The sequence below is a fragment of the Galeopterus variegatus genome, unplaced genomic scaffold, assembly GCF_000696425.1.
Source record: "Galeopterus variegatus unplaced genomic scaffold, G_variegatus-3.0.2 Scaffold711, whole genome shotgun sequence".
Classification (NCBI taxonomy): domain Eukaryota; kingdom Metazoa; phylum Chordata; class Mammalia; order Dermoptera; family Cynocephalidae; genus Galeopterus; species Galeopterus variegatus.
In genome coordinates, this window is record NW_007726822.1 from 493203 (window position 1) to 507461 (window position 14259).

A 14259-nucleotide genomic window follows, 5' to 3' on the forward strand; every position below is an offset into this window, starting at 1 on the left:
ACAAGCAGAAAACAGTTTAGCAGTTTCTTAAAAACCAAACTTGCAACCACCTATGACTCAGCTGGGTTCTTATTCCAGAGAAGCGAAGACTATGTCCACACAAAACCTGGAACGTGTGTAGCAGCATTATTTGTAATAGTCAAAAACCGGAAAACTGGAAATGAAACAAAGGTCCTCATGCAGGCGAATGGTGAACTGTGGAGCACTTCTCAGCAGTAAAAATGAAGAGTTCATTGATCCACGCAACGACCTGGATGAATCTCCAGAGAATTACGCTGAGTGAAAAAAGCCGTTCTCAAAAGCTCACATACTGTATAATTTCATTTATAGGACATACACGGAATGACAAAATTATAGAGCCGAAGAACAGATTAGTGGTTGCCAGGGGTTGGGGTAAGAGCAGGGAGGAGGTAGCAGCACGCGGGAGACCCCTGTGATGATGGAACTGTTCTCTGTTTTGATTGTGGTGTTGGTTACATGAAAATACACACATGATAAAATGGCATGGAAATCCACACACTTCTTGGTTTTGATGTTGCACAATAGCCACATAAGATGTAACCACTGAGGTGGAGAATCAAGATTGCAGAATAGACAGTCCCCGGTGTCACCCTCCCCCACAATCCACCAATTTACAACTAAAAAGCAACAACAGCCAAGCTGGGGCTGCTGGAGCTCAGGGGAAGAGGAGGAGAGACCTACAGGGTGCATGAAGGCAGGAGAAGCCACGATGAGAGAGAGAAGGGATCGCTCCCAACTTTTGAGCCCCAGCCGCTTCAAGGCTGACCCTGGTGAGCGCATGGAGCAAGAGTTGGCAAAAGCCACTGTCTTGGTCTATTTTGTGTTGCTATAACAGAAATACCTGAGACTGGGTAATTTATAAAGAACAGAGGTTTATTTGGCTTACGATTCTGGGACAGCTGCATCTGGCACGGGCCTCCGGGTGCTTCTACTCATGGCGGAAAGAGGCAGCAGCCGGCGGGTACAAGCAGATCACATGGCGAAAGCAAGCAAGAGAGAGAGGAGGTGCCAGGGTCCTTTAAACAACCAGCTCTCACGGGAACTACGAGAACTCACTCATTATTCCCCCCTCCCCCAGGGAGAGCATTAATCCATTCATGAGGGATCTGCCCCCATGACTCAATCAGTTTCCAACACTGCCACGTTGGAGATCAGATTTTTGGAGGGGACAACACATCCAAACTCCATCAGCCACTGCTGTGCCCTTCATGGGAAGTTGCTTGGAGACTGCAGGGCAGAGGAGGGCCTTGGTGGCCCCCAGGCCCGCAAGACCACTGACAGGCTTCCCATGGACCCACACAGGAACAAGGGGCCACAACAACTGAAAAAAGGAGCCACTCAGAGGCCAGTGAGTCACTGCAAGGGACTGGTGCATGGTCTGTCCCATGGGAAGTGTTTGGAGCATAGGTGGTGGGGGAGATGGGCCCACTGGAGGAACACTGGGGCACAGCAAGGACAGCTGATCTGTCCCCCAATCAGTGCAGAACCACTCAGTATAGACTGGTCAGGAATATAGAACTGTAGGGGGTGCAGTTTGCTGAAAAGACTCAGGCCCAGACCAGAGTTTCCACACAGCCCAGGTGTACCGGACCTCAGGAGACCCAGAAGTGCTCACAAGGTCAACAATTAAAACCTGAGCTGCACAAAAAGCCTTCCCCAGCTAACCAGCAGCAAAGCAGCAATTTAGCTCACTACAGGACCGAGGTACTAGTTTCCTTAGGAAGTTCCCCCATTTTAGAAGTAACCAAAGGACAACAAATTAGTTCCAGTGCAGAGTTTAAGTGGTGGGGGCAGCTAATAATCCAACACAGAACTGCAAGAAAACACAAAAAACCCACAGACCAGAGACAAAGTTCTGATATTAACCAGTGAAGGTCTAACACCAAAGAACACCTATGAAAACTAGAAGGACCAGAAGCCCCCCAGGCTCCCCAGCGGGGTGAGGGGAGACCAAGGGCCTCAGCCATACCCCCCTGATGTCTGCATCCAGCCCATCAATGACTGAGCCACCACTAGAAGCCCCTGGGCTCCCAAGCCAGGGTTCCGGGGGTACAAGGGCCTCAGCCATGCCTCCCCAATGTTCACATCCAGCCCAGCAACAACCAAGCCACAGTAGAAGCCCCCAGGCTCCCAAGCTGGGGTTGGCGGGATCAGAGGGCCTCAGCCATGCCCCACAAAGTTCACATCCAGTCCAGCGACAACTGAGCCTCCACAGAAGCCCCCAGGCTCCTGAGCTGGGAGTGGGGCAAGGGCCTCAGCCATGCCCCCCACTCCACCCTCTGCAACCAGGCCAACAAAGGAGCCAGCCGTGGGCCTCAGCCATGCCCCCCACCTACATCCCCTCCCTCCCTCCCCCCCCAATGCTCTTTTGCATGTTAGAATATTAAAAAAAATAGTAAAAAATATTTTTTAACCCAGTTACTAAGCATAAAGAAAAAAAAAGTTGTAACCATTGAGGTACTGAGAATAGGCAAATTCAGAGACAGAAAGTACATTAGATGTCACCAGAGGCTGGGGGGGGTGGGGAATGGGAAATGAGTGCTTAGTGGTTACAGAGTTTCTCCTTGGGGTGATGGTTGCACAACATTGTGAACACAATAGTGCCACTAATTGTACACTTAAAAATGGTTAAAATGTCAAATTTTGTTATATGTATTTTACCATAATTTTAAAAATTAATAATGTAATGTGCCAAAACCCATTGAATGTAAATGGGTGATTTGTGTGGTATGTGAGTTACATCTCAATAAAGCTATTTTTTGTTTTTGTTTTTGTTTTTTTAAAGACACAAGAGCCACCCTTGAAGAGGCTTCCACTGGCCAAATTGAGGACAATTGGAAGATCAAAATAATGACAGTAAAGTAATATGTCTTTGAATTAAATAGGAGCCCGTTATCTTCTTTGATATATACAAATAAGGGTAAAGCTTTCCGCACAATAAACAATGAAATTAGAAAACTACCATCATGGTAATAATTAATTCAGAGAAAAACAACACATTCATAAACTAGTCAGAGGAAGAAAAAACAAAAAACTAGTGGGAGAAATTGGGTGAGAAATAGGTATTTACATAGTCTCAGAGTACCTCCTCATAAAATATTTACTAAGTACAGAGAAAAAGAGTCACCTGACAGTGAAGAAGCCTGGCTAACTCCTCCTTCATTAAGTGATCGGAATAAATATCACCAGCACTGAGACAAACTGCCACTGTGTGCCACCAGATAGGACGCAACGGAAAGAACCCACAGAACCTCGATGACACTCCTGCCAAAAATGTGCAACCCCAGCCTCATCATGCAGCAGCCACACCAGCTCCCAGGGAGCAATGCTCTCGGGCAGCCGGCCAGTGGCCTTTAAGAGCCAGGAGCACGAAACTCAGGGACTGAAGAACTGTTCCGGACTGAAGGAGACACCTTCCACTAGAAGGTCATTGTCACGATAAGTGGTGTGATTTGGGAACTTGGCTGAGGTATCTAGGTCAAAGGTATGTGGCAGTTCTTTCTACAGTTCTTGTAACTTTTCTGTAATTTTGAAATTACTTCCAAAAACTTTGGATCTTTCCGTTCATTTGGGGACTATCTAGAGCTCCCCAGCTGGTGGCCACTAGAGAGAGACACGTTCTCCAGCCCCTGAAAGCTAGATAGGGCTCGCTCAGCAGCCCTCAGGACGCCAGTGAGCCCCGAGGGTGCACGTGTGTGGGTCTCACTGGAAAGTGCCCACCAGAGGGCGTGGTTCGCCCAGACTATCCTGACGTTCCGACTCTTTTCTTGATGTTTTCAACTCTTAAAGCCACGATCTGTGCTTCCGGGCATGAGGTTTCCTTTGGAGAAGTGGGCACTTCCTCAGTTTCCAGCAGCTTTCAAGCAAGGTTAATTTGGGAGTGAGACTGTGAGGTGCCTTTCCCGCAGTCTTACCCTGGGGTGAATCCCAGCTCTTGGAATTCATGATGCCCAGACTCTGGGGTCCTGCTGTTCCCTGGGAGGGGCTCTCCTGGGCATCACCACCCTGGAGCCTCCATCCTAGCCCTCAGTGTGAAACAAAAATAATACCAGTCATTAAGGGGTTTGTAACCTGTGTAAAAAGTAAAGTATAACAAATAAGCCACGAGTCAAGGAATAAAGGGCAAAAACAACAAACTCATGTTAGAAAAGAAGAAAGGCTTTAAATCAATGACTCCAGCTTCTACCTTAAGACACTGAAGAACAGCAAATTAAATCCAAAGCAGAAGGAAGGAAATATTAAGGTCAAAGTGGTAATCAATGAAATAGAAAAAGGAAACAACAGAGAAAATAAAAGAATCCAAAAGCTGGTTGTTTTAAATCATCAATAAAATTGACAAAGAGAAGACAGAAATCACCAGTATCAACAGGAGAGAGGCGACATCACTACAGCTAACAGGACGATAATCAGGGACTGTGATGAACGATTTTATGCAACGAGGTTTGACAATTTAGATAAAATGAACGTATTCCTTGAAAGACGAACTACCGAAAGCCTCCCAGAAAGAAAACCACCACCTGAATAGCCATATATCTATATTAGGAATTGAACTTGTAGTTAAAATCTTCCCAGAAAGAAAATTTCAGGCCCAGATGGCTCTGCCGGGTCATTCCACCAGGCACTTAGGGAAGAAATGATGCCAGTTCTGCACAAATGCTCCCGGACAACCAGAGGAGGGGATACGTCCCCAGTCCCGCCGAGGCCACCGGACCGTGACACCAAAACCAAAGACGTTCTAAGAAAAGAAAACTACAGACGACGATGTCCCCTTGTGGACATAGATGCAAACATTCTAAACAGAATTGTGACAAATGAATACAACTATATATGACAATGAAAATGCATCACGACCACACGGGCATTATACCAGCAATATAAGGCTGGTTTCACATTATAAAGTCAATCAATATAACCGACTGTGTGTCCGTTCCAGCGAAGAGGAATCTCTGCCCAATCCATGATGGAAGGGGCCAGTGTAGTCAATCTGCTACCTGTGGCTGGCTGGTTCCCCGGGGAATGGTGCCATACGGGGGTTCAACGTTTGCAGATTAGGCACTCAGCAGTAACGTCAGCCGTATCAGTGTCGGCAAAGGAAAAACCCCCTTGCTGAGTGCGTGCGGAGCCTCCATCCCTGCCACCGTGGCCACTCTGTTCATGGGCCCAGCGAGCAAGCACAGGGGTGACTGGGGAAAGAGGCTAACCAACATCCGAGCAGGTGGCATGTTATCCCTGGTTACTGAGAATGTGCTCTGCAGGGGATGTGCTGCGGTGGCCACTCACGTGGGACACAAACACCTTCACAGTCGGTCCCCATTGTGAGGTGCCCGTCCACGCGCCTTGTTTCCAGTCTCCCTTATGACAAATCCTTCAATCCTGTTTCTTCCAAATCTTTGACCATCTGGCCAAACTGTTCCCAACTGCCCAGAAATCTGTGGCTTCTAGGTATTTGCTGAAGGGAGCTGAAAGCATGTGTCCATACCAAGACCGGCCTGTGAGTGTCCACAGCAGATTTATTTGTAATAGCAAAAACTAGAAACAACCCAAATGTCCATCAATTGGTGAAGAAATAAATTGTGGTACATCCACACAATAGAAAACTACTCAGCAACGAAACGAGCTATTGATGAACACAACAGTATGAATTAAGCGCCAGAATCATTACTCTGAATGAAAGAAGCCAGAATCAAAAGAGCATATCATTGCATGGTTCCATTTATCAACAGAGGAAATTGAGACTAATCTATAGCGACGGAAAGCAGATCAGTGGTTGCTAAAAGGTGGGAGAGAGGGGAGGGAGGGCAAGGAGGGATCGCAAAGGGAAACTTCTGGGGGTGACAGACATGCTCCTTATCTTGACTGTGATGATAATGTCATGGGTGTGTACATATATCTATATCAAAACAACAAAATGTACATTTTATTTTTTTTTTATTTTTATTTTTTAAAAGATGACCGATAAGGGGATCTTAACCCTTGACTTGGTGTTGTCAGCACCACGCTCACCCAGTGAGCAACCGGCCATCCCTATATGGGATCCGAACCCGTGGCCTTGGTGTTATCAGCACCACACTCTCCCGAGTGAGCCACAGGCCAGCCCCCAAAATGTACATTTTAAATACATGCATTTTAATTGTATGTTAAGTATGCCTCAATAAAACTGCAGAAAAAGATCCAAATATCAACTGTAGAAATTATTAAGAAGGTTTAACAGGTTGTAAAGTGCAAACTTAACATACAAAAGTCAACTAACTGCATTGCTACATGCCAGCAACAATTAGAAAATGGAATTTTAAAAAAGCATCTTTAAACACATTAATAACAATATGATAAGTATCAAGTATCTAGGAAACAGGCTAATTGAAGATATGCTAGACCTATATGAGAAAGAGTGTGAAATGTTGAAGATCTGTACAGTGGGGCCGGCCCCGCGGCTCCCTCGGGACAGTACGGCTGGGGCGCTCGCTGGCTGAGCATGGCACAGACACCACCGTGCCGAGGGTTGCGATCCCCTTACCAGTCAGGAAAAAAAAAAAAAAAAGATCTGTACTGTGGCTTGCAAAACTCAATATCATAAAAATGTCAATTTCCCCCATTTTGACCTATTGATTCAATGCAATCTCAACCAAAATCCAAGAAGTTTTGAATGTGTGTTTGCTTATAGTTTGACAAGCTGGCTCTAAAGTGTTTATGAGGGCTGGCCCGGTGGCGCACTGCTACAGTGTGCCACTTGAGAGTGTGGCGGCGCTCCCGCCGAGGGTTGGGATCCCACATACAGACCGGTTCCCGCTCACTGGCTGAGTGAGGTGCGGGCGCGACACCGAGGGTTGCGATCCCGTTGCCGGTCCTGGTCTGGTGCGGGGGCGACACTGAGGGTTGCGATCCATTGCCGGACACGAAAAAAAGACAAAAAGGGAAAAAAATAAAAAATAAAGTGTTTATGAAATACAAAGAATAAAGCCTAGCCAGGACACTCTCAAGGAGGAGGAACAAGGTCAGGAAACTTACAACTGAATCGTGCCCCCCAAGTTTCATGTAGTAGAAGCTTGGTTCCCACTGTGACTGTTAAGAGGGTGGGAAATCCTATTACGTTAAGTGAAAGGTGGAGCCTTGAAGAGGTGACTGGATTCTGAAGACCATGCCCTAGTGAATGGGTTGATAATGGCGGCCACGGGCTTTAAAGGGAGAGTGTGTGAGAGTCTCTCCCGGTCTGCTTCCACCACCTTACAATGGGATGCTTTGCGTCACTGAAGCCACCAAGTAGAAAGACCCTCACCAGATGCGTTCCCTCGACTTTGGGTTTCCCACCTCTAAAACTGAAAAGTAAATTTTGTTTTCTTATTACCCAGTTCCAGGTATTTTATTATAAGCAACAGAAATGGAGTAAGACACCAAGACATATAACTATAGAGAGACTGTGGTATTGGGTGACACACAGGCCAATGGAATGTCAAAAGACAAAATTACAACAAGTTTAACTTAAAGATCTTAACTGGCTGTTATTTGCAACTCTGGGGTCTGGAAACAGCTCACTTTATAAAATGGAATGAGTGCTCCAATGAGCTGAGGGGAGGAGGCCGGCTTTGTGGGCAGAAAGGGCTGAAGAGAGCAGCAGTTACTGTCCTCACAGGGTTAGCGGAGGGCACTTCCTTATCAAGCTGACTCGGGTTGACTGGAATCTCCTGTTTTTTAGGAAAACTGGCCCATTTCAAAGTTCAGTTTGATTACATGGCGCTTAACACAAGTGACTCCATCTGGTTTGGTCTGGTGTGCTGGGGCCTCCAGCAGGAGCTCAGTCCAAGACAACGGCCTCCCACAAACTGCTTCACAGGATGCATTAGTCTGTTTCCATTGCTTTTAACAAAGTACCTGAAACTGGTTGATTTATAGAGAAAAATGACATTTATCGCTTACAGTTTCTGAGGCTGGGAAGTCCAAAGTCCATGTGGTGGTGACAGCGATCCAGGGGTCTCACATTGCAAGATGGTGGCAGCAGAGAGAGAAAGACAGACTCTCTTCTTTTAAAGCCCTCAGAACCACAACTCTGACCACCATTTTTAATCCACTCACTACTGCACGGTCCTACAACCAACCAACTCTTCAAGGCTCCACCTTTCAATAACCATAATAGGATTTCCCACCCTCAACAGTTACAGTGGGGGCTAAGTTTCTAATACATAAAACTTGGGGCCACAATTCAAGCTCCAATGAGTTTTGGGGGGACATAATTCAATCCACTACACAGGAGTAGCTTAAAACACATGGAAAGCAGGTCCACGCTGCACCGTTGTTTAATACATGATGGATGAGGTCCTAGAGGTAATTAGAAGGACAGAGTTTTCAATAAACAGGACTGGAAAAACTGGTTGTCCATATGGAAAAAAATGAAATTTGACCCCTTTCTCATACTATATATACACAAATATCAATTCTAGGCAGAATAAGGGCTTAAATGCAAAAAGCAAATCTATACAATTTTAAGAAGATGATGTAATAGAATATCTTTATGACTTCAGGTTAGAAAAGATTTCTTAAACAGGATACAGCAAAAAACCAACCACACACTGTAAAGAGAAAGCGATAGATTTGACTGTTTTAAAATGTAGAACTTCCAGCTCACTGATTAGCTCAGTTGGTTAGAGTAAGGTGTAGTAAAACCAAGGTCAAGGGTTTGGATCCCTGCACTGGCCCGCCACACACACACACACACACACACACACACACACACACGCACGCACGCAGAACTTCTGTTTCTCAAAGGACACCAAAAAACACCATGGAAAAAGAAAATAAAGTGAAAATCTGGGAGATGTTTTCGACACATATATTCTGCAAAGAATTAGTACCCTGATTACATTTTAAACAACCTCTGAACCAATCAGAACAAGGCAAACAATCCAGTAAGAGAAAGAAAGAAAAAGGAACAGAGCAGAAACTTACACTGAAAAGGAAACCCAAATGATCAAACACACATGAAAAGATGTTCAACCTCAACGGTGACCAGGGAAATTCAAATTGAAACCACAATGTGATACCTCCTCACACCCGCCCTTCAGAACGTGGTGCATGTGACAGGAGGCAAGGGGAACTCTGCACCCACTCCGGGGGGAAGCGTTGAATGACAACTTGCTGGCCTTTGTCCCTAGCTCTTGAAGAACCTCTAAATCCTTGGAATTTCCCAGATAGGAGTGCCTTTGCTATTCGTGGCAGGACCTGAGAGCTTATGCTAATGAGGGACTCGGATGGCCTTAAAGACCAACCGTGGGATTACAGGGCTGGGGCTTTGAACTCTGTGATATCAGCCTGGCCTCTGGGGAGTGAATGGGCTGAAGGCTGAGTTCAATCACATGGCCAATGAGTCCATGGACCACAGCTACATATTCACACCCCAATAAAACCCCAGTGCTGAAGCTCAGGGGAACTCCCTGGTGTGCATGGTCACACACTGCTGGGCTGGGAGGGGGACACCAGAGGCTTTGTGCCTGGACCCTTCCAGACTTAGCCCTATGCATCGCTTCTTTCAGCTGCCCTGTGTGAATCCTCTTTTGCTATAAAAAGACTGTAATTGTAAGCATAGTGCTTTTCTGAGTTCTGTGAGTTGTTCTAGCAAATTAGCAAACCCGAGGGGGAAACAAGCACCCCCAAATTTGTAGCTAGTTGGTCAGAAGTGACGGTGGGCCCTGAAAACCCCCAAACTAGTGTCTGGTGTCTGAGTGAGGGCAGTCTTGTGAGGACTGTGCCCTCAGCCCGTGACGTCTGGCCTAACTTTGGGTAGTTAGTGTCAGAAGTCATTGCAGAAGGTAAATTGGTACAACTGAGATAGGAGGTGCTCAGCTTCCCTGGGCTCGGGTTACAGAACACACCTCTAGGTTTCAAGCCACTTCCTGAGGTCTGAGGCCCTTCCTGTAGCCCTCCCCTAGAGGAGAGCTGCTGTTGCTTGCTGAATGTATTTTTGGCACCAACAGGAGGAAATCCAGACCACAAGGGTCTGGCTTTTGCAAATCCAGTGGCTGAGCATGCTCAGTAGAGGGGAGTTATATAACCCTGGTAGCTGAGCATGCTCAGTAAAGTGCGGTTTATCGTTGGAATGAACTCTCACTAGAGGTGCTGAAGAACACAGAATATTCTTGAATATGTTCAGAGCTTGTGACAGAATTTGACCAATGAACATGCTCTAAAAGAGACCAACTGAGCATTTGCAAAAGACCAGATTACATAACTGGGAACCACCGCCTTGGTTGAATATTCATTAGATAGTATGAATATGTATTAGATAGTGAAACTATAAAAGTGGAATCCCGGCAGGAGGTCGGGCTGCTGCTAACTCTCAGAGAGCCAGCCCACACTGCCTGTGGAGTGTGTTATTTCTTTCTTTTTCTATCAAACTTACTTTCAGCAAGTGGCTGCTCACTCTTTGGAGCCAGCCCGCACTTTGTGCTAAACTTTAAGTGTGTTTTTCTTACTTTTGTGTTAAACTTGGTGTGGGCCCTGCTCAGTCTCTGGAGTTAGGCCACACTTTCTCTGTGAAATCTGTATCTCTTATTCATTAAATTAAACCTGTTCCTACTTTCTACTGTGACCCTGCTGTTGAATTCTCTCCTGTGGCAGAGTCAAGAACCTGGTAAGAGGACAGGGTGGCTTGAAGCCAGCTATTGGACCTCCCAGACCCTCTCCCTTGACATCACAATTTTTGTGGAAAACTGTCTGGCATAACCTAGTAAAAGTGAACATATGCACAGCCCTGATCATACAGACACTGTTGCATGTGTACACCTGGAGACATTCAAAAATGTTCTCAGCAGCGTTTTTCATAATAGCAAAAATTGGAAAGAATCCTGATATGCAGCAACAGTGAAATGGATATTAACACTGGCACAGTGTCGTACAGTGGAGCACCACACAGTGAGACACACCTAATAGGTAAGAAGCAGGCCATCAGAGGCATATTCCCAGAATAACTTCATTCCCATAAAGTGAAAAAACAAGAGAAACTAATTCGTTATTTTAGAGATACATACACAGAGGATAAAATTATAAAAAGGTGGGAAATAAATACTACAAAAGTAAGGACGGTGGTCACCCTGGAAGGAGGCGGGAAGGCGGCATGTGGTGGGAGGGGCACACTGGGTAGTTTCTGGTGCACCAGGGGTGTGGGTTTTCATAACCTGAACAGTAGGTATATTGGGGGTCATTTAGTTTTTTATTTTTTTTTTAAAAGATGACCGGTAAGGGGATCTTAACCCTTGACTTGGTGTTGTCAGCACCACGCTCTCCCAAGTGAGCCACGGGCTGGCCCCAATAAATCTTTGTTTTTTGATTGCTCCTGTGTCAGGAGGTTCCTTTATCTGTTCTGTGTCATGGATGCCATATCTTCTTGAATTTTTAGAGCATACTAATTAGAATTCTTCAGAAATTCTCTTCTACTTCATCTATTGTGTTTCCTCCGGGAATAACTACATGCTTCTGGTTTGTTTAAGGTCTAGTGATTCCTGTTTTTTGTTGATTGACTCGGGTGGTGGCATGGGCTCCTCAGGGTTTGGGAAGGTCTTTTTCTGAGCAGTTCTCTTTCCTAAACAGAGAGCTGTCTGTGGGCACACGGGTGAGTGTGGGAGAGCCAACAGGCTGCAGGCATGGCTGCTAGGTAAACCACAGGATGCTGAGTGTTTTAGTCTGTTTCTGTTGCTTATAAAAAAATACCTGAAACTGAGTAATTTATAAAGAAAAATAATTTATTTGCTAGTTTTGGAGGCTGGGAAGTCCAAAGTCCATGGGCACATCTGGTGAGGGTCTTTTCTTTGTGGTGACTCTACAGCAACACAGGATGTGTCACATGGCAAGAAGGGACTGAGCAAGAGGGAGCTAATATGCTCCCTCGCTCTCCTTATAAAGCCATCAGAACCATGCCCATTCCTCCATGAATGGATGAATCTATTCACGAGGGCACAGTCCTCACAATCCAATCACTTCTTGAAAGGCCCCACCTCTCAAATGTCCTAACTGGATTTGCCATCCTCTTGACACTTTCAATGGAGATTAGGCTTCGATACGTGAACTGTCTTTTTTTTTTCATTTTTGTCTTTTTTCGTGTCCGGCAACGGATCGCAACCCTCAGTGTCGCACCCGCACCGGACCGGGACTGGCAACGGAATCGCAACCCTCGGTGTCGCACCCACACCTCGCTCAGCCAGTGAGCGGGAACCGGTCTGTATGTGGGATCCGAACCCTCGGCGGGAGCGCCGCCGCACTCTCAAGCGGCGCACTATAGCAGTGCGCCACCGGGCTGGCCCAGTGAACTGTCTTTTTGATAATAGCCATCCTAGTGGGTCTGGAATGTCTGCCACAGCCCACTTCCACACATCCTGCTATACCATTATGACCACGCAAACACTGTGCTAGGTTTGCTCTCAGAGCAGCTTTGGAAAGGTCCCATGCACGGCAGGGGCCGTGAAACTTAGATTTTAATACCATCCTCTGAGTACTGTTATCTTGAAGGAGATGGATAGAAACTGAGCAGCCAAAGGGGGTGGAGGTAGCTGAGTCTCTACATTAGGTAAGTTGCCCAAGTGTTATAGGGCACACTTGGCTCCTGGTGAGGCTCCCCAAAATTGATACCAAACTCATAGGTCTGGCTGCCTGCCCCAGACAAAAGCAAACCATTCAAAAGTCAAATGTCGGTGAAAATGGAAGTCAGCTTTCAGGAATATCAGTTACCTGAGAACAGATGCTGGGCTAACCCTTCTCTCCGGCAAACCTGAAGGAGAGTGGCCAGACTAAAGCCACCTCCAAGACTCAGATTTACTGAGGGGTTTTTAAAGAGGGGGCTGAGAGAATGGAACGTGGGAAGTGAAAAGCAGGAGAGAGGGGGACGTGAGCTAGAGGGGTCTGTGTCTAGGAGACAGGTGCAAGGTCTCGCCAAGGCCTCATCTGGTTTCTGTTCTCATCTTTGCTTTATCTCAGGACCCTGCAAAATTTTGATTTGCTCTGGAGTAGAATCAACTCTTCTGCAAAGTCTTTCGTATAGTTTCACTTCGCAGAGCTCTGGTTGATGGCTGGTGGCCAAGGTCAGCATCCGGTCATTTGGCCTTAATCACTTCTCAAAACTCCACAAGTCTCAAAGAAAATACTGTTAGAGTTGCAAAGTACTGATTAGCTTCTCCGCCGTTTTCCTATTTAGCGGGCAAGATAACAAAGTTGGGGGTGGGAAGAAAGAGTGGAGAGAGAAAAAAAAAACTTTCCTTTTTAATGTCCCACCCACCCCCACCCCAGCCCAGGCGGTTTTAGGTTCTAACATGGCTTCAGTCCTGCTCACACCAACACAGGGAAGATAGCTCTGACAATTACGAAGTCGCCAGCCTTGTGCACAGCTGTGTAAAGAGCTTTCCAGGCAGAAGAGAGAGCAATTGCAAAGGCCCTGAGGCCAGAAGGACTGTGTCCTGAGTCAGCAGCCCAGTACCTGCCTGATGGAGTCAGTGAATGCCTCTCTTTGCCACCCCTTCCTCCCAAGTCCATGTGTCCCTAGAAGGCTGCTTCTCCTCTCTGTGATTAGCTCAGTGTAGGTCACATGAAGAACTGAACATAGGAGAACCTGTCCTCTGTTAGGACCTGGAACTGGGAGGTCCCAGTGCCCTTCTCTGCCAGCTGTACTGAAAAAATCTCCCTGTGGCAAGTGAAAGTAATAAGGGACACAGACAAACAGGGTGACAGAAGGGGAGAAATGTAGTAGGGTAGAATGCGCACGGCTCCGGGATGCGGCAGTACCTGAAGCCACTGTTCCTTCAAACCTGCGAATTATACGGACCTGCTAACACATTTTCTTTTTGTATAAGTCACTTAAGACCGAAGAAGTCCTGACGTGCCCCACGGCTACCCCGTCCGAGATGCCCAGAGGCCTAGGTCTCACGCTGGGGCCGCAGGCTGTCGGGTCCCCGGCGGCCTTCGGCACTGAGCGCCAGGGTGACTGCAGCATCCTGGCTGACCAGGGCGACCTGCCTCCGGGAGGACCCGGGCCGCCCCCTCCTACAGCCGCGCACGGCCCCACCGGCCCGCCAGGCCTGGGCGAGGGGATGGGCGCCGCCCGAACACCCTCCGGGCCTCCGAGAGCCAAGCACGGCCCGCCCCAGTTCAATGCAGACATCGCGAGAGCAGCAGTTACTGTCCTCACAGGGTTAGCGGAGGGCACTTCCTTATCAAGCTGACTCGGGTTGACTGGAATCTCCTGTTTTTTAGGAAAACTGGCCCATA